Genomic DNA, 13,134 nt, shown 5'->3' with positions numbered 1-13,134 from the left:
TGTGAGCAGGGGCTGATGAAAAGACTGTGAGCCCCACCCCCCAAAAAACTCTGAGCAGGGGCTGATGAAAACTCTGTGAGCCCCACCCCCCAAAAAACTCTGAGCAGGGGCTGATGAAAACTCTGTGAGCCCCACCCCCCAAACAGATTCCTCCGACATCCCTACAAATGACACCGCAAGCATAAAAATGTATGGTCCTCAACCACAGATTGTGTCTGAGTCTCTGTTTGATCCAGAAGGTGAAAACTGGGTAAATCCTGATGAAATAGGAATGACTGAATCAAATTTCTCATACATCCCTATTGACAGATTCATCCATCTCTGACTGGTTATAAGGCAGCTTCCAATGATACAGTGTGGCCCAGACACAGGCTTAACACTTCAGTGAGTACTAGGCTCCTGAAACAATGCAGAGTTGGGAAACTGGACCAACAGTTTCCTGCTCCTTGTATAATGACCAAGTAGGTAGCAGTGGGGATATAGCTGCCATAGTGTCTCCTGAATGTCAGACATCACATCCTACATGTGAAAGAGCCATCACTATGATTCTTTCACAAATTTCACTCTAGTGGAACAGCTGGGATGACAGAGTATCCATCGTTGGTGCACCAGGCTCAAAGCAACATGGAAAAGATGAGAAGCACAGGAGACTCTTCATAAATGGAATGTGCATCAAGGATAACTGGAGACAGATCAAAGTGAAGATGCAGGCTGTACTAGCATTTTCTTTTAAATGGAACATCACCCCAGAAATAATAATAAGGGTCCTTCTGCATCAGGGCAAGTGCCCATCTAGTCCCACAATCTGTTCCTAACAGTAGCAAAAGTGATGCCTCCAGGAAGTCTATAAACAGGGCATGAAAGAGCATACCCCTCCCTCCCAAAAACTTGTGGTCAGAGGTGCATCAATACTGAACAACTAAGGGCACAATCCTATGCATGCTTAGACAGTAAAAAGTCCTACAACCCCCAGCATGCTCCAACCAGCCATGCTGGCTGGAGCATGCTGGTTGTTGTAGGACTTTTTTTCTGTCTAAGCATGCATAGGATTGTGCCCTAAATTGACTAATTCTATTCGGAATTAAGATAAACTGGTGGTCATCACCATATCTTGCAGCAATGAATTCCATAAGGCTGGGCAGACACCAGGGATAGGCAAATCTGTCAATTTCAACTTCTCTCTCTCTCTCTCTCTCTCTCTCTCTCTCTCCAATCTGAAGTTCATCTCATCTCCAACTTTGAAAATTTATCCAGTCTTCGTTTTTGTTCATCTTGAGATTGGTTTAAGCAGTTTGCATGAATATTCATAGCATTTTGTGCACATTTCTCCTAAAACGTGAATGTTTTGCCTAATATCCACATTTTTTTTTGCAAACAATTATCCTAATATAATGTATTTTTGAACATTATTTTCCCTAATAAATGCATTTACGTATGCATGTTTCAGTTGGAGAACTCAACTGAAAATTTGGAAAAGTGCAAATTTTGAAGGATAATTGCATGTCAGCTTGCTTAGTGGCCTGGAATTTCAGAATTAGGCAAGTTTGCATTGAAATGTGAACTAAACAAATTTCTCCACCATCCCTAGCAGACACACCTTTTCCCCCAAGTAATGATGGGAACCTTCTACCCTTTTTTGCTTGTTTTATTGTCTGAAGTTTCCTCCATACACAAAGTTGGAGAAAATTACAGTACTTCACTGGGCTGGCACAATATACATCTACACCTCCAACACATAAAAGACACCTCATGAAGGAGAACCAAAATCAGCATTAAGGCCGCTCAGAAAACAAGCCACAATCAATTTCTCAACTGTCCATTCCCTCCACCTACTTATTTATCTTATGCAAAAGATAAAGTTATCCCACCGTCAATGGTATTAGTCTCATTTGCATTCTAAAACTTCACACAAGGCTGTCAAATATATTCTCTAATATTTACCTGGCTATCCCTTACTCTCAAAGAATTTACAAGCTTCATCATAGAAGCAGCTTCCCAAGCTCTGTTACCTTTCTAATATACTTAGCATTTTAATGTTTTTCCAATAATTAGAAATTACTATTCCAGCTGCTGTCAGCAAATTAATATGCCTACCTTTTCCATTGACTCCTGGATCTCATATTCTATAGATTTTAGAAATTATACAGCCTAAATTTCGATTATCTGGTCATCACAATTTATTATTTGACCCCATGTCATTTTGACTTGTACACCCTCACTTAACTATTACCTATTTAGTTACACTCACAGCACAATGCTATGCATGTTTACTCAGAAATAAGGCCTACTGCATTCAGTGGGGCTTATTGTGAGGTAAGTGTATACAGGATGCAGCCTGAGATCTTTAGATTGATTCCCATTGCTAGGTCATGTAATGGATTGCATATAATTAGTTCACTGTAAGTAGAAATCTGCAAAGATCTGAAGGCAGGGCTTTGTGTGGATGGCGGTTGAATAAACATGTATTGCCGAATGGAGGATTCAAAAGGCACATTGCCACACCTTCCCACAAATCAGTTTACTCCAAAGGAAGTGCTGCTTAAATCAGACAAATAGGATCATGCGACCTTTTGCCATGCTTCCCCACAAGAGGACATTCTTCTGAGGGAAGTCCTCCTCCAATTCACCACTTGAATATTAGACAATGTATTTCAAGCATGTGTTCTTGGACTTGCACAGAAGCCAGTTTGTCCCCTACGAGAGCTTTTCATGTATTTATTGATTATCAGTGGTATTTATATGCTGTTTTCCCTCACAAATGTCCTCAAAGCAGTTTATGGGGTGGGGGAGTTACACACGTTAAAAACAGGACCAGCTGCAGGACTGAGGGGCCATCTGCAAAATGCCACCCAATGGGTCCTTGCTGGCTCCAGTGCAGATGCCATCTTACTGTCCCCAAAATGCAGTTCCCTGGAAGTACTGTCATTCTGTGACATTGTAGGTAGTAACCCCCATCCCTCTCCAAAACATAGCAGTCTCCACACACACAAAAAAAACATGACAGCTACCATAGTTTTTCTAAACTCATAATGCCATGGAACGATGGAACTTCCAAGTAGTGATAAGAATCCACCATATTTAGAACATAAATAGATGTGGGAGAAACCAAAATAGATTCCTCCACCCAGGCCCAGGGCTTTGAGTGCTTTGCTCTTAAAAGTCTGGCTTCAAATCTGTGCATATTGAGCCACATTAGTGCTGGATTAGGGTTGCCATGCCCCCCTTTTTTTCTGACAGGCTCCCCCTCTTTAACAGCTACATAGCACTCACTCAGGTATGGTATGGCCCTCTCTATGCTGGAATAGCTGTACCTGTCGGACGTGGCCAGGGCAGATGAGTGAGAATTTCATTTCAGATCATTGTTTATCTCAAATTTCTCAAAACCCACTATGTTCATTTTCAGGAGAGAAGGGACTTGAGATAAAACAACAACCACAACAACAACAACAACCAAAAAACAAAAGGATGTGAGTGGAAGTGAAACTGATAGATTTGCTAATACCTATTTCCAAGAAGAACCTCAGCTGCCATTGTTGAGCAAAACTGCAGCTCGCTATGAGGGTGGATGGCCCCACGGCTTCATTGGGTGTTTGCTGGGCTGTCCAGAAGCTTATGCAGTGACAGAAACAGGGGTGGGGGGTGGCTTAGCAAGCACCTGACAAAGCCAGGAATGGGTGACTCAATTTATCCCTACTATTAAAAATATGGAGCCACATCTTCAGTGGAACAGTCCAAAATTGTACAACCTCATTTTGCATAAGAAGAAGACCATCTCAGAGAGGGTCCATTTGTGACAACCGGACAGACGTTTTGGAGGACTAGGTTATGATGGGGTAGTGACAATTATCATTTGATTCAACATGGCTATGTTAATCCAGCTTTCCCCAACCTGTTGCTCTCCAGTCCCTCCTGGCTGCAGGATGATGGCAGTGAGTTGTAATCAACACATCTGGACTGGAGTGGGGAAGGCTGTGCTAAAGCTACTCACAGAGATGTTCTTAAGGACATCATTTATATTACCTTCCCTCTCTTCTTCCCCAATCCATGAACCCATTCTTATTCTATTTTTTCCCCTCCCATCTCTATTCTTTTCCAAAACAGTGTCTATTCTTGGTCTATTCTTAGAGATTTTTTTTTAAAGTCTGCAATCAGTCATCCCCTGCGATTAGACTGAACTTAAGGATGAATTTGTCCTGAGGGGAAAAAAGTCTGCAAAAAGCCAAAACAAAGCATGAATGCAGATTATGAACAATGGAAGGCCTTTAAAGGCACTTGGGAGGCCTCATCCTGCTGACCTCTTCCCAGCTATCAATTTTTCAGCCAAAGCATGATTGCCATCAACAGCCCACATGCAGAGTTCTCTCCAGTCTCTCTTCACCCCCCCCCCCGCCTCAAATCCAGCTCCGGAATTCTTTAGCATGCCCATTAATCTCCAAACGTGAAGACTTGTCAAATGTTTGTTGACAATCTAAATAGACTCCACATTGGCTAAGTGAATATATGGGCTGCGGCAGTACACTCCTCTGAGGATACAAGCATGAACTCCCAAAGTCTCAATCCGGTCAGGTCTTCCTAGAGCTTTGCTTTTCCAGGTGTTTCATTCTCAGTTCCTTTCCGAGGATGATCCAAAACAGATGTCAAGCTTTCTGACTTTAGGGAGAATCCTAGGCTTATCTGCTCAGTTCAGAAAAGAAGCAGATCAGGTGGCAAAACAGTTCCAGGACTGTATCCCAACAAGTGTGTGTGGGGGGATTATTTTGATTGAATTCTTGCATGTGAAAATAAAGTCCCTGCACATAGAAAACTAGCATATCAAGGAGAATGCTAGGATACAATTCTTCCCCTTAACTTCTATCTAGCTCAGGGGTGAAGAACGTCAGACCGGGGCGGGGGGCAAATCTGGCCTGCCTATGGTCCCAATCCAGCCCTCTGGGAGTTCTCTGGAAAGCTGTGGTCAGACAGCACCATACCCTCCCCCCCCCGATTGGTGGTTTCTTGGCTTTTGTGCAGTTTCCACCCCATCCCCATTTTAAAAGTTTGGAATGCCTTTCCTGTGGTTTAGTTAAGAGCTATGTGCAAATGGCCTCTTGAAAGTCTCCACTTTACTTCTGGGCAGATAAATTTGGGAGACAATTTCACTGAATTTATCCAGGGGGAGGAGAAATTCTCCATAGTTTCTCCCAGCTAGGCCTCCCCATTGGCAGGGCTTGTAGCAGAAAAGCTTTTTTTTCTTTTTTGGTAAGGGTTTTGGGTGCCTTCATGCTGTGACAGCATCAATTGTTTTGGCAGGCTGTTTGCATCCACTGTAATACAGGTGGGGGCAATGTTGTAACTGGCTCCAGGGATGAGGTGGAGTTAGTGCTCTGCCAAAATCTGTCCTCCAATTTCCTGAAAGCCCCCCCCCCCAAAAAAAAAGTGGCTTCCATTGTTCTGCCTCCATCAGGATGTTTTATAATTTATTTTGTGGTGTTTTTCAGCTCACCTAATCACAGCTAGCCTCCCAGGCTGCCTGCATGTCCTGATCCGAAGAAGCCCCATGGGAGGAATTACCTCAGGGTGCCTTGAACTGTGCTGTAATTGAAGTGTGTGTGAAGCTGAGGAGGCTACAGGCAGCCAGAGAGATGATTGTACAGTGAAGAAAAGGACATCTGTGCTTACTCCTGAGCCACCTCCTAAGTAAGGTAAGCCCAAGAAACCCAAACCCAACCCAGGAGAATCTCTGAAATTTTTCTTCCTTTGAATTTCTCTTCAAAAGCCATTTCTCTTCTGTCAATTCGAATAAGAATGGTTAAAAAAAGTGGGAAACTATATATATATATATATATATATATACACACACACACACTAGTTTAGTTACTAGCAGTAACATGTGGTGGTATTTTTTGCCACACCCCTTTGCCTTTGGCTCCACCCACACTGTAATGTAGCCCCTGAGAGCTTCTCCAAAATTGAATTTGGCCCTCAAGCTGAAAGTGGTTCAACATCCCTGATATAGGTTTAGTTTTACAGAGTTGTTTCTGTACATGAGAACTGAATAGTATTTTGTATGATGAGAGAGAGACTGAGAGAGAGAGAGAGAGAGAGAGAGAGAATGTGCTTCTGATGCTGCAGTCCAATACCCATTCATCTGGGTGTTAGCTGAATTAATTAATATCCCACCTTTACACCCAAACATGGTGCTCAAAGCAACTCAAGCTGGAGTGAAATGCAATTAAATCAAGTGGGCTTCCTTTTTAGTACACATGTATAGGATTGCCATGTTAACAAAATTTGTTGGATGTTTGTCAATAAAACTATTTCTTATAATGTTCTCCTCCTCTTGAATTTCCCCACCTTCCAAATCAAACATAACCTCTGTCTGGTGTTAGAACTGTTCCTGGGGTATACTCCTACTATCAACCCACCTGGAGTTTATATCATATATAAGACACCTAGTTTGAGCTGGAGATTGCTCATAAAATTCTGTTAAAAATACTTCTCTCTGCATTCCTGATACCAAATATTTTCTAGATATTCCCTGGGTAATTCACTGAATATTCACCAAATATTTAGTATCTGTATGTAGTACCTAATGCCCTATCATGTTAAGAGCGGAGTTCGGTATTCAGTTTCAATACTGAATTATTTTACAATATTTGACTGTTGATATGCAATTGTATTGCATATTTGATAGCTGACATGCAATGGTATTTAGCATTTCACAACATTTGACAGGATTGACTCCCCCCCCCCCCATTCAACAGGCACTGGGATTTGGTGTGGTGCCATTTGTTGAAACTGCTCTTCACTTATTGCTTTCCACCACCTATCTTTTTCTAACTGGATTCAGATGTGAGGGCCCTGCTGACTTTTCCCCTATCGACTAAGGCATGAAAATGTTTTTTTGTTTTGTTTTGTTTATGCTGAAGTATGCTAAAATAGGTACACTGTAATTTGGGACATGGAACAATCCCTCTCCCTTTCCCCCATGTCATAATTTTAGAGATGCAAGAAAATTTTGTTGCAGGTTGCAGATCAGTCATAAGTAGCCCATTAGCAACCCTGAACACAAATGGGAGTGCATGTTCCCTGAAAACATTTGCAGATTCCTGAACTTGTAATTCATAGTCACAAAATGCACACTTTTAAAAATATGCACATTTAATAGGATGGATGAACGAGCAATGTTCAAGGTCGGCGGGATTCTCCAAACGTCTTCTCATCACTTGTCTTGTCCATGCTTCCTTTCTGCATTTGCGGTTGATCGCTGCCCATTTTGTGCAAATGGGAAACTTCCACAAATCAAGCGATGATGGAATGGGACATTTATACAAATTTGTGCCAGTTTCCTCCATAGACTAAAGTGGGTCCGATTCCATCTACTGAGGAAATGCACGCAAATTAGGAAATTTGTGCAAATTGAACTGGGGGGCAGGAATGAGACAAATGAGACCACGTGTTAGACAACGGGTGAATATTTTCATTGGGTCATGGTCACTCTCACATGCAGAACTTTGACTATTTTGCAAGCAAAAACAAAATTCTCATATAATCCTAACTTTAAATGGTGCATATTAAAAAGTGGGGGAAAGGGAGAGGGATTGTTCCATGTCCAACTTACTGTGCACCAGTAGTGTTTCCAAGACTCTAGCCTCCTGTCTCAGAAATATGCATCTCAGAGGCTTGTTGTCAAGGGCTCCTTGGAGGGCTCTCTCAGTTTAATCTAGTAGCTAAGTCCAGACACAGACAAAGGGATTCCTTTCAAAGCTTTATTCTTCTTTTACAACTTAACAACTATACCGTTTGCAACTAGATCTGAGCAGCACAGTACCTATGCCCTAAGTTGGAACAGTTGGTCCCCGTTCGAAAGGGAATCACTGGCAGACCCCTGAACTTAAGGACTAGGGAGAGTCCCTCCCCTTTTCCCTTGGATCCTCTGGGCGCAACCGTTGTTTGCGTGCCAACCAGGCACTACGCCTCCTTTCCGCGCCCTCCATCTGGCACCGCTCTCTGCGTCTGCGTCACGCATCCACCAAGTCTGCTATCTGTGCTCGGTCACTCCCTGGACTGCTAACTAAACTAGGAATGCTGGAGGGAGGAATCTCCGTCAGCTGTTGGTCCTGGGAAAGAGGAGTGCGCTCCTCTCCCAGGAGCGACTGCTCTTCCTCAGAATCAGAACTACTCTGGGATTCTATGGGCTCAGTGTCCACCCTGACACTTGTATGTTCGCCACAAATTTGATTTCAATACAAGCTGGAGAAGAACTTTGATCTTTCCCCCTTCCTATCCACTCACCCACCCATCAACAATCTTCCATACCTCCCTTTCCCTCTGATCCATCTACTTGGCTGCTGTTGTTGCTCCTCTGGTGGTGGCAAGTGGGATAGATGAAGGACTCTCTCCCTGATCTCCTCTGGCACCTAACACAGTGCAATGTGGTATCCGAGACTTAAGCAGTCCCTGGGAAATATAGTTTTCCCGAGGATGATTTATTTTGAGCAAATCTGATTTGAATGTGGGGGAGTTTGTCCTTCACATGTCCTCATTATCCAGCTATCACAGCCAAGTTGCTGATTGGTCCATGGTAACTTAACATGGATCAGTTTGTTCAACACTTTTCATTATTTCCGAGCAGCATGGGCTTCACAATTTGTGTGGGTTAGTGGGTAAGCAAGCATTAGTGTTGTTGTTTCAATCCTTAATCAGAGAGAGTTGGAATCAGTGGAGCATAAACACAGAAGACACTAGAGTGCCCAGATGACTCATGCAAGCAAGATATACCACATTAGTTTTAAAAATGATCACTTCCCAAATCTCCATGGTATGACTAAAGGATACCTTCATTGATGCCCAAACCTAGTAAAAGCATCATTCTCTTCACCCCCATGTCTTGGATCACAATTGTCTTTCCACCATTAATCTAGAATAATAGCTTTGATCCATGCTCACAATCATTAACAGGCATTAGAATTCACAAGTCTGCCATAGGCATGCACTGAAAGGGATGTGTGTGTGTGTGCGTGTGTTAGAATAATTCATCCTTTTGTCTTGTCAGATGAATTAGATAGTTAACAGATAGCAATGTGCACATCAGCAAAACTCATACAGTTCCTCTGAATTCAAAGCTTGTTTCACCTTGTGTCCATAACAGATCACAAGTTGGTTGTGTGTGTGTTTTTTCCAAATGAAAAGTCATTCATATTTTTCTGTGCCTTTTTTTTGTCAAATGTATACATCAGTTGTGCACATTTTGCAATGTACACATTTTGTCTCATTGACCAACGTGTGTTTGTGCACATTTTTCAACGCATGAGTTGCATTGCAAGCTCAGAAGTGTACAGACTTAGACTGTAGATTGCATATGGGTCCACCTTCAGGTTCAGGAGGTGTGAAGCAGATAAATCTTGGTCAGTTACTGAAAGAAATTTCACAAATGTCCCTGTTAATAGCAAGCCAAGTTATGACTAAGGGGAATACAATGACCATGCAGTAGCCATGAGTCATCAACACTCATTTAAGCAAGGATCTTTCACCATCGATGCTCATTATTACAGAAATAGAAATATGTCAGCAGTGGCGGCTGGCGGCTCCTATGTCAGTGAATTCTCTCTGGGTTTCAGTTAGCAGAGATCCAAAGTGCTGAGCCCTCTTCTGACTGAAACCCAGAGTGGATTAACTACCCCACTGACATGGGAGCCACCGGCTTCCAGTGTACACCAACTAAATGAAATAGCTAAGGTAAGGGATGTGGCAGTCCTGCATTAATGGCCATGTGGCATCTTTGCTGGAAAGTTTTGCCCAATTCCTAAGACCACCTTTAACTGCCCTCTGGAGCTTGTTATGCCTCTCCAAGAATCTACCAGGGCCATTAAAAAAAAATGATATAGGCATCCTGTAGAACCTACTTTAATCCCCCCACCCCACCCCCCGTGGCTGATATCAGCTGACTACATGGTCACCATGCAGATTGGTCCATTTTAAGCAGCCAGCTTGCACTTTTTGCCTTTGCTGCTATTTGTGGTGACATCATTATGGCACTCATCATACAGTGACAACCACCCTGGGGAACAATCTACAGAAGCCTCTGTGGATCAAACTTCATGTTAGGTTAAAAATGTTAGTGCGCTGCCCTTTTCTGTTTTTATTTGTTTCTCAAATTTAAGTGCAAGGGCCCCAGTCTGGGGTTGAAACCAGCTATCATGGGTTATTTGCGAGTTAAACAACCCTCACATAACCTACCTACAAACTGGTGGTTATGTGAGGTTTGTTTAACTCTTGAATAACCCATGGTGGCTGGGTTCGTATGACACACGTATTTTTATAATGGCTGCCACATGCCCTGGGGCTCATCATGACTTGAATAACCCCTGGTGAGCCTGGCATGTCATGTGAACTCGGTCTATGTATTAACCTAACATGTAGTTTCTTTATTTGTCTGTTTGTTTATTTATTACATTTATATCCTGCCTTTTTTTTCCTTCTTAAGGAACCCAAGGCAACATACCTAATGTCGATATTTGAGGGAGCGCCTCCCCCTATATATGCCTGCCTAAGAACTGAGATCTGGAGGGGCCCTCCTCTGCATCCCACCAGTATGAGACATACATTATGGTGGGATGTGGGAGAGGGCCTTTTCTGCTGCGGCACCCTGGTTGTGGAATGCCCTCCCCTTGGAGCCCTGATTGGCGCAGACATTGGTCTCATTTCAGTGTCAAGTAAAAACATGGCTTTTTACTTGGCACTTGACTTTTTACACAGCCTTTGAGGGCTAAATGCATTCCTTAAAGTAGCACACTGTTTTAACTGTTTTATTGTTTTAGATTTTAACTGGTTTTAGCTTGTTTAATAGTTTAATATGTTTTTAGGTGTTTAAATTATTCGTTGTTTTATACTGTTTCCATTTATTTTATCTGTATGCCGCCCTGAGATCTTAATGATATAGGGTGGGATAGAAATGTTTTAAATAAATACAATTAATAAATAAATAATCCTCCTCTCCCTTTTTAGCCTCACAACAACAACAACCCTGTGAAGTGGGTTGGGCTGAGAGTCTGTGACTGGCTCAAAGTCACCCAGTGAGCTTCCCTGTCTGAGTGGGGACTAGAACCCAGATCTCTCAACTCCCAGTCCAACGCTCTAGCCACTACACCACACTAGTTTGACCCTCAGAGGCTGATGTAAATTGTTCCCTGCATGGTCCATATTTAAGGTAATTTCTAGTCTGACTCTCAGTACCATCCATACCGTGCAAACAGACCCTTTGATGGGGGAGGGGGGGAGATCAGTCACAAGCCAGTTTGATGAGAACTTTACATTCCTTTGAAGTCTCTTATCTTAAAGGCCAACATTTTAATTAATTTATTTATTTGTATAAAAGAATGCCCTTTGTAGAGATCCTGCCTGGTGTTTCAAACCAGAAAATAATACAGTAATGGCTATTTGGAGATGACCTTTTCTCTGGTTTTTTTTGTTTATTTGTTTAGTTCGATAACTAAAATATTTATTTAATAAATATTGATAGCCAGATGACCTTTGCTTAAATGAACATTGATGACTGATGGCTACCAACTACTGTACACACCTAACATGGTGCAGTTGTGGAGAGAAACCGTCTGGCACTTTGAATGTGATTAGCAGAGGTAGAGATGTTTGGGCATTTTCTCTCCTTGAGTAGAACTAATACTGTGTTAAAATACTGTGACAATATTTTGAGATGCCAGCCTGCTCTCACATGTTCAAAGTGTGTTTTTACAAATTAACTTTAAAAAAAATGCCATTTGTCTACATCACTCTGTTCTCACAAGCAAATGAACCCTATAAAATTCTGGGTAGAATCCAACTAAAGTCCTACTTAGAGTAGACCCATTGGAATGAATGGGACATATTCATTTCAATAGGTCTACTCTAAGTAGGACTTTAGTTGGCTCCTACCTTCTGTCTCCTGGAACATCCTACTGCTTAGCAAAGTGGCAAGCATAAAACAATGTGATCATCCAGCTCTGAAAATGTTCTTTGAATTCAGCTGAGGAATATAAGATGCTACCATATACCAAATTGGAGCATTCGTCCCTCTAACTTGATACTATCAACCAGATGCAAACATCTGACCATCCAGATGTTTTGGCCTGCAACTCCCATCAGCCCTAGCCTAGCCAGCATAAGCAAGGGTGAGGGTTGCTGACAGCTGTGGGCCAAAACATCTGGAGGGCCATAAGTTGCTCACTTGTGGCTATGCTGATAATCAAAACAGAAATTATCTTAAATTCTTTACTGTAGACTAGGTTCAGGGACAATTCAGTCTGGGCCCCCAGCATAGAGACAGAGGGGGCTTTAACTAGATAAGGCCCCGCTATATGGGCCTTATTCAGATCACCCCCACATCTGCAATTTGAATTGCAAAATAGTGATCCTAATTTGCAATATAAATTGTAGGTGTGTGCATGCATGTATGATCTGGAATGAGCCCTTAGAGGGAGTTTTAAATTCAGATGAGGCCCCTGCACTAACTCTAGAGTACAAATTAAGAAGAAGGAAAAGAAAATGCTTTAAAGTAATCCCTGTTTTGGTCTTCACTGACAACAGCTCTGTGGGGTTTCAGAGAGGAATCTTCCTCAGCCTTCTCTAGAAATTCCAGGAATTAAACCTGGGATTGTTTGCATATGCTTTACCACCAGGTTCTTTTTTCTTCTTCCTTTTATTTGCTGTCCTCCACCCAATTCCTAATTGTTTACTGTGGTTTTAATGTTTTATATATATTATATTGTTTTATTGTGTGCTCTTTGGCTTTAATTTTTTGTGAACTGCCCAGAGAGCTTCGGCTATTGGGTGGTATAGAAATGAGATAGATAGATAGATAGATAGATAGATAGATAGATAGATAGATAGATAGATAGATGATAGATGATAGATAGATAGATAGATAGATAGATAGATAGATAGATAGATCTCCTCCTCCAGTGCCTTTCTCATGCTACAATATTTTCACGAATAGCAAAGAGAAGAAAGCTTTTCATCTTTCCTGGTAGGTCACCGGCACCCCAGCCACTTCCTGCTTTGATGTCCAGACCAACCGTTTGTGATGTCAATACCCTGTGCATCATTTGTGTGGTGTCTGAAGCATGCAAGATGGTTTGCAAACTAGCAATGACATCTGGG

General features: G+C 42.2%; 1 protein-coding gene across 2 annotated transcripts in view; it reads right to left on the bottom strand.

Annotated features, from left to right (window-relative positions):
• Positions 1–13,134, bottom strand: part of NTRK3 (neurotrophic receptor tyrosine kinase 3) — a 749,187-nt gene that overhangs the window by 165,341 nt on the left and 570,712 nt on the right. The window lies entirely within an intron of this gene.

This window comes from Heloderma suspectum, chromosome 11, assembly GCF_057233095.1.
Source record: "Heloderma suspectum isolate Gila_16-S chromosome 11, 16-S_ref, whole genome shotgun sequence".
NCBI lineage: Eukaryota > Metazoa > Chordata > Lepidosauria > Squamata > Helodermatidae > Heloderma > Heloderma suspectum.
This window is presented reverse-complemented; position numbering and strand designations above follow the sequence as displayed.